The sequence below is a fragment of the Drosophila sulfurigaster genome, unplaced genomic scaffold (assembly GCF_023558435.1).
Source record: "Drosophila sulfurigaster albostrigata strain 15112-1811.04 unplaced genomic scaffold, ASM2355843v2 contig_182_pilon, whole genome shotgun sequence".
Lineage (NCBI taxonomy): Eukaryota > Metazoa > Arthropoda > Insecta > Diptera > Drosophilidae > Drosophila > Drosophila sulfurigaster.
Window position 1 is genome coordinate 124,392 of NW_026909662.1, and position 21,481 is coordinate 145,872.

Consider the following 21,481-nt stretch of genomic DNA (forward strand, 5'->3'; position numbering starts at 1 on the left):
ACCAGCAAAACACGAGATAAACACTCTATCCTCTTCAGCAACGGTCCATAGTGACGATAGTTCGTCCAATAATCTGATATACTCTGTAGAAATCCCCATCAATGTTTTCAAAAACCAGTTATTCCTACTCACTGATGATAATCCATCATACAATTTCGAAATCCCATTTCCCACTTATCACAGACACATAATAAAAAGACCATCTTACACAGAGAAAGACCTCATAGAAATAATGAAACAAAGATTAGACCCCAAGATACTTAATGGAATTCATATTTCCGAAAATATCATGGGAAAGATTCAAAATTTTTATCCATTACATTTTATTTCTTATAAAATCCAGTTCGCACAGGGTATAGTAGAAGACGTAAATTCAGAAAGCAGACAAAATGATTTAATGGTACAGGAACATAAAAGAGCGCATCGCAACGCTAAAGAAAATAAAGAACAAATTTTTTTTTTTTCAGAAAATTTTTTTTTCCCTAGATGAATAAGAAAGTAATTGCAATAGCCAAAACATGCTTAACATGTAAAGAATCGAAATATGATAGAAATCCTCCGAAAGGCGCTATACAATCCACTCCAATTCCGCAATACCCCGGACAATTGATCCATATTGACATTTATATCACGGAAAAACTCAATATCTTGACAGGCATCGACAAATTTTCCAAATATGCTCAAGTGAAGGTTCTAAAATCCAGAGCTTCCCAAGACATAATGATTCCATTGAGGGAAATGTTAATAGCTTTTGGGATACCAAAAATAGTCGTAATGGACAATGAAAGAGCTTTAAACTCAGCATCTATCAAATTTATGTTGGAAAACCAACTAAACATATCTGTTTTCACGACACCGCCATATTCTTCTACCAGCAATGGGCAAATAGAACGATTCCATTCTACACTGACCGAAATTCTTAGATCCTTCACAGATCTACTGTTTAAAGCAACCCAAGAATATAACCAGTCAATACATTAAATAACTCAAGAAAAACCCATTGAAACTTTTTTCAGAAGTAACATAACTAACACTCCAGAATCAATAGAAAGGAAAAGGGAAGAAATTAGGAACAAAATCGAAGGTACACAAATAGACGATCTAAATTACCATAATGCCAGCAAAACCACCCCCAAATCATATGCAATAGGAGAAGAAGTTTACGTCAAGATCAATAAAAGATTAGGCTCTAAAATTTCCTCGAGGTATAAAAAAAGAAATAGTTGCAGAAAATGGTAACTCTACCATTAAAACGAAATCAGGAAAGATAGTTCACAAAAATAATTAAAAAAATTAATTCATATTTACGGATTGTTATTTTTACCGTCATGCCTCGGAGCGGCGACAATTTTAGATTACACCAATTCACAACTGGCGACCATCAAAATTGGGCCCGCAGCTATTCAGAGCAGCTCATTCAAAATAATACATGTCTTCAACATTCAAAAATATGAAGAAGCATTACAAATACTTGAAAACTCCATCAACTCATCTTTTCCGAATCACCTCACCCCATTCATTACTCTCGAATTAAATCAAATAAGAGACGATTTAAATAGGTTAAGACCAAATAACATAAGAACACGAAGGTCAATAAATATGCTCGGCTCCGCCTGGGGAAATGGTTAGCCGGAAGCCCAGACCACCATGATCATGAGATCATCCTAAATAAAATGAATGAACAATTAGAAAATAATAATAAGCAAGTAGTAATAAACAGACTTTTTAGCGACAAAATTAAAGAAATCCGAGAAAGCACAAATGCAATACTAAAATTAACAAAAAAAGAAAGTCAATCAAACAATAATATCGAAATAGAAACTCTAAAATATAAATTGAAAATGTTTAAAGAAGAACTTACAAATATGATTTATGCAAATAATTGGGCTAAGACAAATACAATAAATTCCATTCTACTATCAACTATCGAAATTCAATTCATTGAAAAGTTAGTGAAAAATTCTAACAATTTGTTCATAAATATAGAGGAATTACTTGAATTCGCAAAAATTAAAGTAGCTTCAAACGGAAAAGACATTCTTTATATTATCAGTCTGCCCACAATAGAAGAACACCTTTGTCAAAGAATATTAATAAAACCAATAAGAAAAGAAAATGTAATTAATAAAATAAAGTTCGGCCTAATAATTCAATGTAATGAAACAATATTTGGAATCAAAGAAACTTGCGAAACAATTAATGATAAGTCAATATGTAAACGAGAAAATTTAATAGACCTAAGTAACAATACCTGCGAAGCTGCACAACTGCAAATGAAACAACCCAATTGTCTGCGAATAAATAGTCAACACATTCCGGAACACGAAGAAATCCTACCCGGAATCATCTTATTGAACGACTTTGATGGAACAATCAACATTAACCAAGAACAACTACATCTGCATGGATCTTACCTTGTCCAAACCAAAAATGCATCGATCACAATAAAAGAAACCTCTTATACAAATAGAGAGTACGTCCACGTTGATCCCTTACCACCCATGCTACAAATCGTTGGCAACAAGACCGAGATAGAACAAGTCTTTTCGCTGGAAATGGTGAAGGAACTGAACTTCAACAACACTGCAAAAATCCAGCTTATGAAGGAAGACCAAAAGAAAAATAAAATCACCAACATTGGTATTTACATCTTCTTGCTGATGTCCATAATCATACTGGCAATTCGAGCTCTAAAATCAAGAGCAGCGAAAGTAATCATCAACCCAGTAAACAGTCCACCAACAAATCAAAGTCAAGTTCAAATGGCGGCCGAGGACGTCCGCATTTAAAGGTGGAGGAGTTAAGGCCACACATTACCAAATCCCATAACCACGCATTGCCAGTGTCAATGCACTCCAATGCACCGAGACAACACAAGAGATAACACAATGCCACACATTATCAAAACCATAGCTATGCATCGCCAGTGCTAATGCACTCCAATGCACCGAGACAACACGCGCTCCGATTCAGCATAAGACACCATCGGAGCAACGACCAAACCAACGGCGCACCTGCACATAACCATAGCCACTTGCGCCTCGTCAGCAGAAACCATCTCCAATGTCCAGCACCTTGCGTAACGCCCAAACCGTGGGACCAAGCCTCGGACACCCAACACCCAGCGCGACAACTGCAGCGGCTACATCCGGCAGCGACAGCGACAACGACAGCGACAGCGGCGACAGCAGCAAAGCTTTAAATTTTAATAATTTAGATTGTTTAAGTTAGTTCTAATCCAACTCTTAAATAAAGCACTTAGCTTTTTTTAAAACAAAATCAATCAATTTTGTTAATTTATAGCATTGAGTCCTGTGAAGGACAATTTCATTGGTTATGAAATTAGAGAAGATGATGAGGTTATCGTACCATCAACAGATGATGAAGCAGAGGATCACGATTAAAATAAAGCAGACTCCCATAACGAAAATGTAGCAGATGATGATGAATAATAATAAAAAGAAAAGTTGAAACATACATTTATAAATTTGATTATTTATTTAATCACGTGGTACATTAATTATATCTAATTTATAAACCATGTTGATGCCCTCGGCATTTTGCCTCTCAGTATCGATCTACTTTTGTTGACAAGCGGTCACCCCCAATAACCCATTATTTGTGCGTTTATTGTAAAACCCCGAAAGTTTAAATATATGTATAAAATGGAAAACGCGAGTGTTTTTATTCAATTTCGGGAAAGGGAAATCTGGAAACTATCTGCGCCACCACAACATCTGGTCCTTCGAGCCGGATCCGCTCATCATCGTTTGCTTTTCCAGCATATCGCAGATAAGTTTTAAATAATTTCTCCTTTCTTTACTCTCTCTCTTTCCCCACGGTCGTCCGGCGTTCTACATTCTTTTTTGTATGGTGACCAAATATAAGATTTGGAAATTTACTCATATTTTCCGGACGACCTTTATTCCATATTTTCCAATTGCTGTCGTAAATATCTATACTCCAAGATATTTACTATTATTGATTTTACTCATTATTTTTGTTTTTCGCTAATCGCGTACGTATGTATGCATGTATGTTTTTTAAGTGCAAGTGCAAGTGGTTAAGAGTGAAAAGTGAAAACTATTAAAAAGAGAGCTACTAAAGTGCAACACATATTTTATAATTAAAATCCAAGCTGTGTGTACCAGCATTTCTTATTGCATTTAATTTTGTCCGTTTTTACATACATATGTATGTACATTTGTATGTAGCGATAATCGCCGACATACATACATACACACATACTTTGTGCACTCTCTCTTGTTCGCAAGCGCATCGGCTTGCAGCAGCACTTCTCTCTCTCTCTCTCTCTCTCTCTGGATACATACATACGTGCACTTCGCCTGCTCAAACGTTTGGCAGCGCAGTGCAGACATACATACTTACATACGTACATACTGATTTGCATGCTGTAACAGCGTGCACAAGTACTTCTGCGAGTGAAGTAATAGATTGGCAGGGCAGCGGTAGTCGCACTCGACATACCCGACCCTTTTAATTCTTTTCCAAGTGATATATTCTGTGTGTGTACTATAATAGCAACTCTCAGCTCAATTGTCTGTGTATGGGCTTTACTCCAGCCAGTGTTCAAACATACACAGACATACACACACACATATACACACATACATTATCATACTTCACTGCACAAATAATATAATTTATTTTTATTTTTTGTTTTTCCAATCCAACAGCAATTAAGAAACAATTGTTGTTTTTGTTTCAAAATACCAATATATATATACTTTTTTGTTTTTTCAGCTTCTTGCTCTCTGGTATTTTTTTGTACGATTTTTTTTTTGTTGTTGTTTCTTTTTTTCGACGAACATCTTTTGTTGTTGTTTCGTCGCCCCCGTCCTTTGCGTTCTTCATCTGTGTCCGCTATTTCCGTACCCATTTGGGTGTAAAATACCACATCGCTGCCTTTGGTATTTTTTTTAGTACAGGGTGCGCCATCTAGACAGGGCCTATTGAAATGTTTAATAACTCCGCCATTTTTCAGCCTATTTTGACAAGCCAGCCAGATTCTGAAACGTCAGCCTATGCCATTTTAGACATGGATCGACTCACAGCAAAAAATCGGGCGGAAATTGTAGCGCTGTACATTGAAAGCAATCGTTCAATTGCAGAGCAAGTTCCCGGGACGCGTTGTGTCAAAAAAGGGTGATTTGGAGTGGCCTCCTCGTTCGCCGGATTTGACGGCACCGGACTTTTTTCTGTGGGGCTACTTGAAGAGTAACAACTAAAACCTAATATCAAAGCGGAAACTGCTATTACGCCCGAAATGTTGTCAAATACAATACGAAATGCCCAAAAAAGGGCCGCTTTTTGTGTTTCTAATGAAGGCGGTCATTTGATCGATATTGTATTCTGAGTGAATTGTCAATAAATGGCATTCTATACCCTAAATGAATCTTGTTTATTTTCCAAAATGGGCTAAAAAATGGAAGAGTTATTCAACATTTCATTAGGTCCTGTCTATATGGCGCACCCTGTATTTTTTCGGTATTTTTATTTTTCGTTTGCTACGCTCTTTCCGTATTGTATTACTATCTGGGTCGATTTCAGGCAAAAAAACAATTTCCATTTGGTATTTTTTTGGTATATTTTCTTGATTTTTCGTTTTCGAGAAAATATAGTCCGTATCCTTGTCGGACTGTAAGAGCGCCCAGTTACTTTCTCATCCTCTTTGCGTAGCATGTCATCGGGCAAACCTGATAAAAGTAAAGCTCGACTGTCCGTGCCCTCTACTAGCGCCGCTAGAACCTCGATAAGCCCCCCTTTACCTAAATCCAGGAAGGAGTTCGGCTCTTCGTGCATCCAACACTTCGCCGATTCATTCGCAATCGAAAAGGGAGGCTTGCAGTCAAATCCAAGCCGCTGATCTTGGTCACACAGCCTCCGTCCGATCCTAAGACCAAGGTTCCTTCAGTCCCAATACCTCGACTCCCAATTGTCACTCGCTCGCAGGGAAGGATGGCACAAAACATAATAGACACAGCGTTGATGAAATTCATCGCCGCGACTGATCGTATCAGTCACTTTGCGGCGAGAGTCAACAATCCTTCGGCTGATAGCCCGTCCATATACACGTGCCAAGTCCGAAGGGACCAGATGCGTTCCTTATGGGAAAAGGCCAAATACGAGTACTGCTATGCTGTCTACGAGCAGTGTGCAGCTCAGTTAGGTGAGCAAATAGCCAACGCATCCCAGGCGCTCACCCCCCGTACACCTGTACAACCACAAGCCGTGCAATACATGCCCACTGGGTGTCGATTACCTCCGTGCGACACCGAAGTTTTCGGAGGCGATTACACTCGCTGGCCTACCTGCCGGGATTTATTCACGGCTCTCTACATCAGAACCCGAGACTGTCGGAAGTTGAGAAATTATTGCACTTCAACTCCAAGACCAGCGGTGAAGCCCATCCCATTGTGTCAAAGTCTCCATTGACAAATGAAGGGTTTCAGTCGGCGTGGTCCAGCTTGACTGAGCGTTTCGAGAACAAACGGTTGCTCGTAAATAGTCAGCTGAGAATGTTGTTCAATTTGTCCGCTATTGGGCAAGAGTCGGGTGCAGCTATTCAGGAGCTGCAGAGCACCATTCAAGGGTGTCTGACAGCCTTGGAGCACTCGAAAATCAACACAGAGAATTGGGATTGCATCCTGGGTTTCTTGTGTTCTTCGAGGCTCCTCAAGTTGACCCTTTCTCTTCGGGAACAGTCGATCCAAAATAAGAGCGACATTCCAACGTGGGTTGATATGAACGCTTTTCTTCTAGAGCGGCATCGCACCCTAGAAGGGATAGCGGAAGTGTCATCCAGCACGAACGCTCCGACGGTTCCACGAGCCTCACGCAAGGAGGCCCCCGTCTCCAGGCAAGTCAACTCTTTTGAAAGTAGGGTGACCATTAAGACCCTGACCTGCAATTTCTGTTCCCGGGAGAATCATCCGATTCGATTGTGCCCTCGCTTTCTTGAGATGGGTGTCAATGAAAGGGTCAACCATATCAAGCAACAGAAGCTGTGCTTAAATTGTTTCGCACGAGGCCATGTCCTGGCCGAGTGCACAAGTGCGCACAGCTGTTTTACGTGCAAGGGTCGTCATCATTCACTCTTGCATCGAGTCAACCCGACCCGACAGTCACTAATTCCTCTCCTAGTATACAGTCCACTCCACTGTGGTTCCGCCAGTATGGGAGTTGCGGCCAAAAATACTTCTAGATGTTATATTGCTACGAAATTTTGCCCAAAATTCTATAAAAATATTTTGTATATATAGTAAAAAAATTGTCTAGATCGGAATACTATATCCTATAGCTCCCATACAACCTTAGTATGGCTTATATGCCGATAGTGCGCCAAAATACTTCCGGTGGAGTTACAGTGCTAAAATTTGATTATTAGCATCCAAGATATGTATAAGACTATTTAAATAACCTTTCTGCTTTCTTCTAGTAAACTAATTACTTATCGAGTTTTTTCTGCATTCGTGCCCTCTTCTGTGCACCAAAGATCAAAGATGTACATGCGTAAAAGCTCGTAGTTATAAGAAGCGCCAATAAAAAATGATAATATAAAAATAAGCGAAAAAAAGAATATGTAAAATTGTCCACAAACACAAAAAAAACATCACAAAGGCAAAGAAGGAGCAGCAGATTGCGTCGCAAATTTGACCTTGAAAACAGTAAGATAGCTTGAGTTTATTAATGAGTATATACACATCTGCCAAAATCTGCAGCTGAACTTGACATTTTTATTACCTGAAAACATTGGCAAATGCACTGATATCACTCATAAAGGGGGAATCGGGGGGGAACATACCTAAAAATCTACTTAAACAGAGATAATGACGATCACAATTCACTGAAAATTAGTATTAATTAAAATTAAACAATAACAAATAATTAATAATTCAAATTAATTTCAGTAAAAGATCTTGTAAAAGTAAATATCTTCAACTTTAATACCCTTTTTAAATATTTCAATTTGGTGAATTTTTACGAACGTCCGACCACTTTGAACTTCACTTTTGTTTTGACAAAAAGCCCACTAAACGCAGTTGCTGCAGCAAAATTGAAGACGTGTTCACACTTTGCATTCTATTTTTAGAATGTCCCGTTAAATTTCCAGAAAAATCTAGTTTGCAATGAAGAAGCTTGGACATTTTAGTAACGATTTGTTTACTTTTTGTAAATTTTTGTTGTTATGACTTTTTTATTTTTGGTCTATGGGTGGAACCACTGTGCACTCCTTCCCAGTCAGCTAATGTGCGATCTTTCCTGGCAGTTAACACACAAGGTGTTCTGCTGAGTACAGCTGTTGTACACATCTGCCATCACGGCCGATCATCATCTTGGTATTGATGCGAATGCGTCGTCCCCCGTATGGTTCAGTAAGATGCCGAGACACTCGTCTGGGTATCAGAACGCTAGCCGAGTGCGTGTTGATCGATCGAGATGAAGTTTGCATATACTCCCACAACAAATGAAAGTGTTGGGGGTAATTCGTGCAGCACTTGTGGTGTGAATTGGGCCCAATATTAGCTGTTTATATGTGAAGCGGCAACGCAAGTTTCGCTTAGCACCTTCAGTGCTATGAGTATGTTACAGAGGAGCCGGTCATGTGTGTGAATAGACGGATGACGAGTGTGAATGATAGCATGCTTCGGAGACACCGCAAGGTGAATCTTAAGCGTGTTAAGTGGTGGACGAGTGAGTTGAGTGCTAAGCGTAGGATACTTCGAACTCTGCGGAAACGTTTCCAAAGAGCGAGAATATCCAATGCCGCTGCTCAGCTAAGGCGAGAGTATGGTAGGTGTATGAATGAGTACAAGGAAATGCTTGTACGTGTGAAAGAGGCGGAATGGCGTGAATTTGTGGATCGCAATAAGCATGATCCCTGGGGTCGTGTTTATCAAATAGCGAGAGGGAAAGGCAGGGAACTTAGTTTAGGCAACTTGCATGTCGGAGGACTTCAGCTAACGGCATGGAAGGATTGTATGAATGCTTTGTTGAATGTGTTCTTCCCGCGAGAGGAGAGACAGGAGGTTCCACTACATGTGGAGCAACTTGTTGAACCGCTCGGAGAAGCTGAATTGGGGGCGGCTTTTAAGAGGTTAAAGTCGAGAAAGTCGACCGGCATGGATGGTTTAACTGGGGAAATGTGTAAATGTGTTTGGAATTCGATTCCAGAGTAGAGTGTGTGAATGAGGGATACTTTCCCAGTGAATGGAAATGTGCAAAGATGGTGGTGCTCTTGAAGTCGCCAGATAAGATCAGGAGCAATACTCGATCTTATCGGGGCATCAGTCTCCTTCCTGTGCTTGGAAAAGTGCTAGAAAGAGTCATGGTAGAAAGGCTGCTCGAGTTAGTTGAATACCAGATGTCTGATAGACAATATGGCTTCACTAGAGGTAGATGTACGGAGGATGCATGGCAGTATGTCAAGGACTCAGTGGGGTCCAGCAGATGCGTCTTAGGCATTTTTGTTGATTTTAGGGGTACATTTGACCACCTTAGCTAGGCAAGTGTGTTGAGAAAATTGAGCGAGTGTGGCTGCCGAGAGGTGGCTCTATGAAAGAGCTACTTTTCTGGCAGGCGTGCGACAGCAATAGGGAAATGTGAGAGTGTCACTGTGATCTGCTCATATTGATTGATGGGTAATCGCGCTCCGAGATTAAGGCAAGTGCTAGGGAGTGCTTGCGCATTGTTTGCGATTGGGGCGACAGTGTCGCTGTCATTTTGGCAGCGGATTAGAAGGTGGCAATGTTACTTACTCAGTAAATTGTCTGCCGTAGTCGGCCTCCAGTCGTCAGACTAAATGACGTGAGCTTAAAGTTTGTGACTGAGGTTCGATATCTTGGCATTACTTTCGGTGAGAGGATGTGCTTTATGCCTCATCTCACCGGTCTCAGGGCGCGGTTGTTTAGTGTGGTTGGACAAGTGCGTCGCATTTTGCGGAGTGATTGGGGCCTCAGCAGATGAGCTGTACGTACCATATACAGCGGCCTATTTGTTGCATGTGCAGCATATGGTCTGTCTGTGTGGTATGAGGCAGCAAAGACTGTGGTGGGCAGAAAGAAAGTGCTGGCTTGCCAGCGTGTGATTATTTTAGGTTGTTTGCCTGTGTGCCGCACTGATTCTACGGAAGCTTTGCAGGTATTGCTTGGTGACGTAAATAGCTTAGCAGTGGATAGGTGTAAGAAGCTGTTGAAAGAGTGTGTTCTGTGTGACTGTCAGGTCAGATGGGATGTATGTGTGAATGGGCGGGTGACTCGCGAATTTATTCGTGATGTCAATTTTGCTGCAGACCGTCCAGACTTCAGATTTAATCTGAGTCTCGGATTCCTGTTGACTGGCCATGCTTCCCCAATGCATTCTTGCATTTGAAAAGCCCATGCGATAGTCCGGAGTGCCGCTGCGGTTTGGCAGCCAGACTGCCATGCATGTGTTGTGTGAATGTCCACTGTATAGCGATATACGTGTGATGGATGAGCTAGGGATCAGACAGACTGGTGGTGGGTTTGACGTAAGTCAATCACACTCCACTAGTACTAGTGTAGGTAAATTGAATGAATTTGCCCGCATTGTATTTGCGAGACGGCGGATGAGCGTTCCTGGAGGCAGGAATGAATGATTGTGTGAATAGTGTATGCGTGCGTGTGTATAGGTGAGGGGAATGGGAATGCTAGGTAGGCAGGCGTGAATCGAGATGTATGAATGTGGGGTTGCAATTAATCGGAGCGTATGTATGTTGTATGCTTGATGTTTCCACTTGGGCCACCAACCCGTAACTGTTTGGAGTTAAAATTGGTAGTACCTTTGTGGTACGAAACCTAACCGGAGGTCTTTCCGGTACCACGGGAACCAGGTGCTCGCGGACATATGTCCGTCCTGGTATTTGGTTGCGGCCCTTCGGGGAGTATCGTGGTGGCTGTGGTTTACCATCCAAATACAGATAGAGTGGAGTTCTCGACGTGGAGTTGCGTAATACAACCGGTTGCCGTGATACCATAGATCGGAAGAGGTTTTATATGGGCCTCGCTCCCCACACAGGAGGTTAAGCTTATCCAAACAGTTGGCTCTTCAATGTGTACCTGTGAACTGCTTCGCGGGGGCGCTGATCGACGTTTAAATTGAGTCCTCTGTGCTGGGCACCGTGAGATAGAGCCAACATGGCAGGTGCTCACGTTAATCTACTAATTCCATATCCCTATCTACTATCTAGCGAAACCAGAGCCAAGGGAACGGGCTTGGAATAATTAGCGGGGAAAGAAGACCCTTTTGAGCTTGACTCTAATCTGGCAGTGTAAGGAGACATAAGAGGTGTAGAATAAGTGGGAGATATTAAATTTCGGTTTAGTATCGACAATGAAATACCACTACTCTTATTGTTTCCCTACTTACTTGATTAAATGGAACGTGTATCATTTCCTAGCCATTATACGGATATATTTATTATATCTTATGGTATTGGTTTTGATGCAAGCTTCTTGATCAAAGTATCACTAGCTTGTTATATAATCGCAAACAAATTCATTAATGAGAGAGTGCATTTATGTATTCTTAAATTAAAAATTTGGTATAACTCCAATTACTCAGGTATGATCCAATTCAAGGACATTGCCAGGTAGGGAGTTTGACTGGGGCGGTACATCTCTCAAATAATAACGGAGGTGTCCCAAGGCCAGCTCAGTGCGGACAGAAACCACACATAGAGCAAAAGGCAAATGCTGACTTGATCTCGGTGTTCAGTACACACAGAGACAGCAAAAGCTCGGCCTATCGATCCTTTTGGTTTAAAGAGTTTTTAACAAGAGGTGTCAGAAAAGTTACCATAGGGATAACTGGCTTGTGGCGGCCAAGCGTTCATAGCAACGTCGCTTTTTGATCCTTTGATGTCGGCTCTTCCTATCATTGTGAAGCAAAATTCACCAAGCGTTGGATTGTTCACCCATGCAAGGGAACGTGAGCTGGGTTTAGACCGTCGTGAGACAGGTTAGTTTTACCCTACTAATGACAAAACGTTGTTGCGTCAGCATTCCTGTGTAGTATGAGAGGAACCGCAGGTACGGACCAATGGCACAATACTTGTTCGAGCGAACAGTGGTAGGACGCTACGTCCGTTGGATTATGCCTGAACGCCTTTAAGGTCGAATCCGTGCTGGACTGTAATGATAAATAAGGGGCAATTTGCATTGTATGACTTCTAAACCATTAAAAGTTTATTATTCATTTAATAGACGACGATGGATGTGATGCCAATGTTACATATAACATAGTAAATTGAGAGGATCTTCGATCACCTGGTGCCGCGCTAGTTATATATTAAAACATTATTTAATACAATGACAAAGCCTTGAATCAATTGTAAACGACTTTTATAACAGGCAAGGTGTTGTAAGTGGTTGAGCAGCTGCCATACTGCGATCCACTGAAGCTTATCCTTTGCTTGACGATTCGATAAAATATATATGTTTAAGGCATATATAAAAAAATATTATATGTATGATGTATATATGGAAACGTATATATGTTTATATATATAAATATGCAAAATTGTATGCATGATTATTATTAATTATGTTATATAATTACGCATATAAGAAGAAAATTTATATAATATATAATGTGTACAAAATATACTTGTGTATTTTAAATATGCATTTATTTAGTATGCGTTAGTTATATATATTTTTTTTGGTAGCCAAAAGGACGTCATCATATTAGTGGCGAAAATTAAAAATATGCATGGTATATCTATGTTTAGAGAATGCTTGCGTTTTTTAAATATGCATTTATTTGGTACGCAATTACATGAATTTGGTAGCCAAAAGGACGCCATCATATTAGTGGCGCAAATTAAGACATGAGATATGAGTTCAACTTTGACAAAAAATTTCAACATGTGAAAATTGAATGAAAAACTTTTTAAATAGCATTTTATACAGTTTATTAATATAATGAGATAAGATTTTGAATTTAACTTGAGAAAAAATTTTTTTGGACATGGTGATTTTTTTATTGAACTGCAGCCATATTATATGAGGTTCTAGCGAAATATGAGTTCAACTTTAACAAAGAATTTCAACTTATGAAAATTGAAGAAAAAAACTTTTCAAATAGCATTTTATACAGCTTATTAATATAATAAGATAAGAATTCGAGTTAAACTTGAGAAAACATTTTTTTGAACTTGGTGAATTTTTTATTGAACTGTAGCCATATGATACGAGGTTCTACCGATATATGAGTTCAACTTTGACAAAAATTTCAACATGTGAAAATTGAATGAAAAATTTTTTAAATAGCATTTTATACAGCTTATTATTATAACGAAATAAGATTTTGAATTTATCTTGAGAAAAAACTTTTTTGGACTTGGTGAATTTTTTATTGAACTGCAGCCATTTGATATAAGGTTCTACCGATTTCAACTTTGACAAAAATTTTAAACAATGTTAAACAATTTACGATTGTACTTGTATTTAATATAAATTATTGATAATAAAATAATGAAGTTTTGCTGTTGTATTATTAAATTAGTGCCACATAAAGATACATTAGGTGGTAGACCTTAGTAAAATGAGCTGGTTGTAGAAAACGTGTCACAAAACCTATATAGGGGTGGTGATGTCGAGTAGGCAAGTCATATGAGAAAAATTTCACAAGTGAAATATATATGACTATGTATATGGAGTGAGTCTTGCCGGCATGTCATATATAAATAATATATGAAAATAATCATATAGAAGGCAATATGATTAAAAAAGTTAAAAATAATGAAGTTTTACTGTTGTATTATTAAATTAGTGCAACAAAAAATACGTTAGATTGTAATACTAAATAAAATAAAAGCATTGTAGAAAACGTGTCACAAAACCTATACATTTTTTTTGTTTTTTTTTTTTGTTTTCGTCAATAATTATTTATTTAAAATCTGTCTGTACGGACAATAATTAAATTTTTTGAGGTAGCCTTGTCGATTAAATTCTCACAAGAGATGGTTGGTAGGGTTCTGGGGGGCTAATCATCATCCTCCATATGCAGGTCGAGGAGTGTTTTCTTTTAAGTCTTCTGACGGTTTGGCTGTTGTCCAAGAAGTTGATGGCCAATGCGTTTGGGTGGTTATGGAGCCTGTTGATGTATTTCGTGCTCACTTTTCGAATTTCATCTTTAACCCAGGGAACCCTGAGTACCTCGTGGATGGTGCTGTTGTCGTGGTAAGGAGGAGCGTTCGAGACCCTTCTCAGAGCCTTGTTTTGCAGCCTTTGGATGTTCCTGCAGTTTGATTTGCCGGCAGTGCCCCACAGCTGGATGCCATAGGTCCAGATTAGCTTAATGATGGTTTTGTAGACGAGCAGTTTAAGTTTGCTTCTAAGCTTCGAGCGTCTTCCAATGAGCCATTGGAATTGCTTCAGCCTCTCGTCAGCCTGCTTTCTCTTCCTTAGGATGTGTGTGCGCCATGTTAACCGCCTGAGACTGACAGGCGGGCAATTGCCGTTGCGGAGTGTAAATGTGGTTCGCATGGACTTCTCAGGGTTTACCGAGATGTTCCACCTCCGCAGCCAGGGCTCGATGGTGTTTAGCTGATTTTGTATAATTTCCGACGCATCCTGTGGAGCTTGTGCTGTGGCAAAAAAGGCTGTGTCATCGGCGTATGTGGCAACCGTTAGGTTCTCGTTGAAAAGGGTAGGCATGTCCGCTGTGTACAACGTGTACAATAGAGGGCCTAGGACGCTGCCTTGTGGTACACCGGCTTTGATACCTTTTGTGGTAGATCGCGCATCTCCGCATCTGACATAAAAGCTTCTGTTGTCGAGGTAAGATTGAAGTAATGTGTAATGAGGTTGAGGCAGGTTTCTCTGTCGAAAACTTACTTCACGTCAAGCATTACGGCGCAGCAGTAGTTCTTCTCCTCGAATGCGTCCAGTATTGCTCTGACTAAACGGTGGCATTGTTCCGGGGTGGAGTGAGAACGCCTGAAGCCAAACTGGTGATCCGGGATCAATCCAGCTTCTTCCAGCACTGGCAATACTCTGCGCAAGAATACTCTTTCGAGTATTTTGGAGATTATCGACAGCAAACTTATCGGACGATAAGAGCCAAGATTGGCTTCAGGCTTGCCAGGTTTAGGTATAAGAATTACCTCTGCTCGTTTCCAGATGGTTGGAAAATGTCCTAGCTGAAAGCACCTGCTGTATATGTTGGCAAGGAGTTGTAGGCAGGGAGGGGGAAGAAGCTTAACAGCCAGTGCTTCAATGCCATCAGCGCCCGGCGATTTGTTCGTCTTGAGTCCCTCGATCTCAAGTTTGACTTTATCCACCGAGACCAGAGCTAGCTCGTCTTGGTTGTTGTTGGTGTTCTCATCTAAAAGTTGTAGGGCACGTTGCGTAGCTGAGATATCCAGGTCGGTGCATCTTATTATCGGCTTGAAGGCTTCGCTGAGGTGCTCCGCAAAAGCTTCAGCTCGATCTTGCTCTGTGCGGCACCAGGCGCCACTAGCACGCTGGACTGGAGCAACTCTCTTGATAGGTCGTTTTATATGACGAGTGACCTGCCAAAGGTTGTGCTGTGGGTCTCCAGGGTCAACATTGGCCAGGAACTCCTCGAACGAGCTCTGCCTGAGCTTTAGGAGCTTATCCTTAAGCTGCTTTGTGGCTCTGTTAAATACCCTTTTGTCTCTTGGATTTCTGGATAGGAACCAGACTCGTCACAACCGTCTCTTCTCAGCTACTAGCGAGGCAATCTCTGTAGACCAGAGGTGTAGGACCCTCGTTGGTAGTCTGGGAGAAATTGGGGTTCTGGGGGAAGCATGTGTTGATGGCGTTGTCCACTTGCTCTGTGGTGGTAAGATCTCGCACTGGGTTGACATTTTCCGTTAGCCAGGCTTTGTAGGCTTGCAGTCTCGTGCTCCTCTTGATCATCCTGGGATGTGCAGCCTTTCTCAATGCAGGGAGGTTCAACCGCAGTTCCACTGCGCTATGGTCGGAGAAAAGGTCCGCGTTAGAAGAGCACAAGACTTTGGCACTATCAAATCCTTTGGAGAGGGGCCATGTCCAGGGTGTCGGGAAGTTTGGTCGGATCTGTTGGCCAGTAAGTGGGCTCTTCTGTGGTGTGGCATACGAAGCTCCTGTGCTGGATGCACCTAAGTAGTGCGCTGCGTTGCTGAAAATCCTATACATGGTGGGCAGTGTGTGCTCATCACGTATATATGTATTGGATGCATATATTTGAGTTTACATAATAGGTAATAATTATGTTATTAAAAAAATTATTATTATAATTATTAATATTATATAAGCATATAATGTATTAAATGTCTTTTTCAAAAGAAGACGGTGTTTCGTAGCTAAAGAAATAATATTGTGTGAATAATTGAAAATCCTCTTAATTGAATTTAAATTATAAATATGCATGTGTGATATAATATATTTAGTAAGTTGAAATAAAATGATATTTTTGAACGATTATGTGCATATATATTTTATATATAAGTATATATATATATAAACAATTGTGAATTAAAACTAGCGAACGTGAATGCTATCTAATTGTGGCCACATTCGTATAGTACATGTCAAGTATAACATATATATATACAATTATTGAATATTATCGTTTATTATTCAAAAATATTTGTGAGTTGTCATGTATTTTACATATTTGAAGATTTATGTAATTATATTTTAAATATATTTACATAATGAAATGAACATTATTCTGGTTGATCCTGCCAGTAGTTATATGCTTGTCTCAAAGATTAAGCCATGCATGTCTAAGTACACACGAATGAATAGTGAAACCGCAAAAGGCTCATTATATCACTTATGGTTCCTTAGATCGTTAACAGTTACTTGGATAACTGTGGTAATTCTAGAGCTAATACATGCAATTGAAACACGGACCTTCTGGAACGTGTGCTTTTATTAGGCTAAAACCAAGCGATCGCAAGATCGTTACACTGGTTGAACTTTAGATAACATGCAGATCGTATAGTCTCGTACCGACGACAGATCTTTCAAATGTCTGCCCTATCAACTTTTGATGGTAGTATCTAGGACTACCATGGTTGCAACGGGTAACGGGGAATCAGGGTTCGATTCGGAGAGGGAGCCTGAGAAACGGCTACCACATCTAAGGAAGGCAGCAGGCGCGTAAATTACCCACTCCCAGCAGGGGGAGGTAGTGACGAAAAATAACAATACAGGACTCATATCCGAGGCCCTGTAATTGGAATTAGTACACTTCAGATCCTTTAACAAGGACCTATTGGGAGGGCAAGTCTGGTGCCAGCAGCCGCGGCAATTCCAGCTCCAATAACGTATATTAAAGTTGTTGCGGTTAAAACGTTCGTAGTTGAACTTGTGCTTCATACGGGTAGTGCAACTTACAATTGTAGTTAGTACTATACCTTTATGTATGTAAGCGTATTACCGGTGGAGTTCTTATATATAATTAGGTACTTGTACTTTTTCATATGTTCCTCCTATTTAAAAACCTGCATTAGTGCTCTTCATCGAGAGTTATTGTGGGCCATTACAATTACTTTGAACAAATTAGAGTGCTTAATCAGATCAAGAGGTAATGATTAATAGAAGCAGTTTGGGGGCATTAGTATTACGACGCGAGAGGTGAAATTCTTGCACCGTCGTAAGACTAACTTAAGCGAAATCATTTGCCAAAGATGTTTTCATTAATCAAGAACGAAAGTTAGAGGTTCGAAGGCGATCAGATACCGTCCTAGTTCTAACCATAAACGATGCCAGCTAGCAATTGGGTGTAGCTACTTTTATGGCTCTTTCAGTCGCTTCCCGGGAAACCAAAGCTTTTGGGCTCCGGGGGGAAGTATGGTTGCAAAGCTGAAACTTAAAAGAATTGATGGAAGGGCACCACCAGGAGTGGAGCCTGCGGCTTAATTTGATTCAACACGGGAATACTTACCAGGTCCGAACATAAGTGTGTAAGACAGATTGATAGCTCTTTCTCGAATCTATGGGTGGTTGTGCATGGCCGTTCTTAGTTCGTGGAGTGATTTGTCTGGTTAATTCCGATAACGAACGAGACTCAAATATATTAAATAGATATCTTCAGGATTATGGTGTTGAAGCTTATAGCCTTCATTCATGGTGGCAGTAAAATGTTTATTGTGTTTGAATGTGTTTATATAAGTGGAGCCGTACCTGTTGGTTGGTCCCATTGTAAGGACACTAGCTTCTTAAATGGACAAATTGCGTCTAGCAATAATGAGATTGAGCAATAACAGGTCTGTGATGGCCTTAGATGTCCTGGGCTGCACGCGTGCTACAATGAAAGTATCAACGTGTATTTCCTAGACCGAGAGGTCCGGGTAATCCGCTGAACCACTTTCATGCTTGGGATTGTGAACTGAAATTGTTGACATGAACTTGGAATTCCCAGTAAGTGTGAGTCATTAACTCGCATTGATTACGTCCCTGCCCTTTGTGCACACCGCCCGTCGCTACTACCGATTGAATTATTTAGTGAGGTCTCCGGACGTGATCACTGTGACCCCTTGTGTGTTGCGGTTGTTTCGCAAAAGTTGACCGAACTTGATTATTTAGAGGAAGTAAGAGTCGTAACAAGGTTTCCGTAGGTGAACCTGCGGAAGGATCATTATTGTTTTAATGCATCTAACCGTTAATAAATTAAATTTGTTTTTCTCTTTTAATAAATTAAGTAACTAATAAATATAAATATTTTATTCAATCATATGAGATACAATTATGCAACATATAATAATTTAAATTAGCTAAAAACCGTTTGTTATGTATTATTATTTTTATATACTGTATTAAGAGTGTTTTATGTGTTTTGGATAAAATAAAAAACTGCGTGTATATGTACCATAATATACATGCGTTGCAAAATGTATTGTGCGCATACATTGGTTCGCAACACCTAAAGAAAAACAATGTTGTACCTGTTTGCAGGTTAACGCTTTACATATGTTGATCATAATAAATAAATTTAGCTAAAATATACTTGTCATATATCTTATTATTATCGATTATGTAAAACTAAGACATTTCGCAACATTTATTTAGGTATAAAAAAATTTTTATTGAAGGAATTGATATATGCCAGTAAAATGGTGTATTTTTAATTTCTTTCAATAAAAATATTATTGACGTAATGAAAAAAAATGTATCACTCTAAGCGGTGGATCACTCGGCTCATGGGTCGATGAAGAACGCAGAAAACTGTGCGTCATCGTGTGAACTGCAGGACACATGAACATCGACATTTTGAACGCATATCGCAGTCCATGCTGTTATGTACTTTAATTAATTTTTTAGTGCTGCTTGGACTACATATGGTTGAGGGTTGTAAGACTATGCTAAATAAGTTGTTTAAAATTTTTCGGAATTTTAAGCACATTGTATATTGTTGGATAATATAAGTGTGAATCTAAAAAGTTGTCGCTTAAGATATTCATAATATGAATTAATAAATGAATATACTAAAACTCTGTTGCATGAGAAATTTGAAGAATTATATGTTCTTTATTCATTTCAAATAATACTGAGGAATGTCTAGCATAAAATATATTATTTTATAAACTAGAATTGCCTCTTATTAACGAATATGGTATAGAGAATAATTTTGTGAATATTATGGACCTTCAAAAAAAAAAGATAGTATATTTTAAAATAGGCAGAGAATTGTCTATAAGTGTAATTAAACAACCTCAACTCATATGGGACTACCACCTGAATTTAAGCATATTAATTAGGGGAGGAAAAGAAACTAACAAGGATTTTCTTAGTAGCGGCGAGCGAAAAGAAATCAGTTCAGCACTAAGTCACTTTTTCTATATGGCAAATGTGAGATGCAGTGTATGGAACGTCAATATTATAGTATGAGAAATTAACGATTTAAGTCCTTCTTAAATGAGGATATTTACCCATAGAGGGTGCCAGGCCCGTATTACGTTAATGATTATTAGATGATGTTTCCAAAGAGTCGTGTTGCTTGATAGTGCAGCACTAAGTGGGTGGTAAACTCCACCTAAAACTAAATATAACCATGAGACCGATAGTAAACAAGTACCGTGAGGGAAAGTTGAAAAGAACTCTGAATAGAGAGTTAAATAGTACGTGAAACTCCTTAGAGGTTAAGCCCGATGAACCTGAATATCCGTTATGGAAAATTCATCATTAGAATTGTAATATTTAATCAATATTATAACGATAGTGTGCATATCAGAGAACGGCACGGGTACACACACTCAACCGGTGCACCGGTTACTCATGTGCCTTTTCGATATACATACTTGCACTCATAAGTGTGAGTAGCCAAAAATACACATACTCATGATGAGGCTTATACTCATGAGCATAAGTGTATCGAAAGGCTTATACTCATGAGTATGAGTATGAGTATCAAGAAAGGCCCGACACTTATTGTGCAAGTGCCGAGGCATATTCGTCAATTTGCGATCGGTGATTCTATGCACTCGGGTAAAGCCGGTGCCGGTGGTTATGGGTAAGTGTATCCGATACACTTGGTAAAAAATTATGAGTGGACCGGCACGATTGTATGTATGTACATAGTATGTACTACATACATTTGTATGTTTGTATGTATTTTGTTGAGATGCAAGAACTGCCGTCGGCTTTTGTATTGTTCTTGCTATTGCTGATGCGCTCTTCTTGCACTCATTTTATTTCTCGAAAATTTAAATTCGAAACTATTTTTTTGGCTTTGTCTAGTGTATTTATTTGATGACTTATAGTAGTTGAATTAACCCGTTTCTGTACATAGCACATTTCTATACAAGGAAGTACATGTCATTAATGTCAATTTAGGGTAATAAAGATGCAATTTAATTAGGGTAACCTATTGAAAATGTCAGTGTGAGGTAATAAAGATGCAATTTAATTAGGGTTAGCTGTGGAAATGACAAGTGTGGGGTAATAAAGATGCAATTTAATTAGGGTTAGCTGTGGAAATGACAAGTGTGGATTTGTGTGACGAATCGTACGCGAGCCGAGACGGGCGATGAAAGGATCGGGATCGGGGTCGGGGGCGTTTCGTCAGACAAATCCTTCGGAGTCGGGTCGGGGTCGAAATCGCTTGTCCCGAGACGCCCTCGGGTCGGAGTCGAGATCGCTTGTCCCGACACGCCCCGAGGTCGGGGTCGCAATCGGTCTCGCACTCGGGGTCGCAAACGAAAACGATTCGTAGATCGAGGACGAAAACGTGCAACGAACATGTGCTACGATACGCTCGAGGTCGAGACGAGACGGTGAGGGATCGTGGTCGGTGTCGCAATCGAAACGATTCGTAGATCGAGGGCGAAAACGTATGACGAACACGTGCTACGATACGCCTCGAGGTCGAGACGAGACGGTGAGGATCGTGGTCGGTGTCGCAATCGAAAACGATTCGTAGATCGAGGGCGAAAACGTATGACGAACACGTGCTACGATACGCCTCGAGATCGAGACGAGAC

At 39.9% G+C, this 21,481-nt stretch overlaps 1 pseudogene; it reads left to right on the forward strand.

The window, feature by feature from the left end:
• The first annotated feature begins 19,174 nt into the window (after nt 1–19,174).
• LOC133849689 (5.8S ribosomal RNA) lies at nt 19,175–19,353 on the forward strand (annotated as a pseudogene).
• Nucleotides 19,354–21,481: the final 2,128 nt, after the last annotated feature.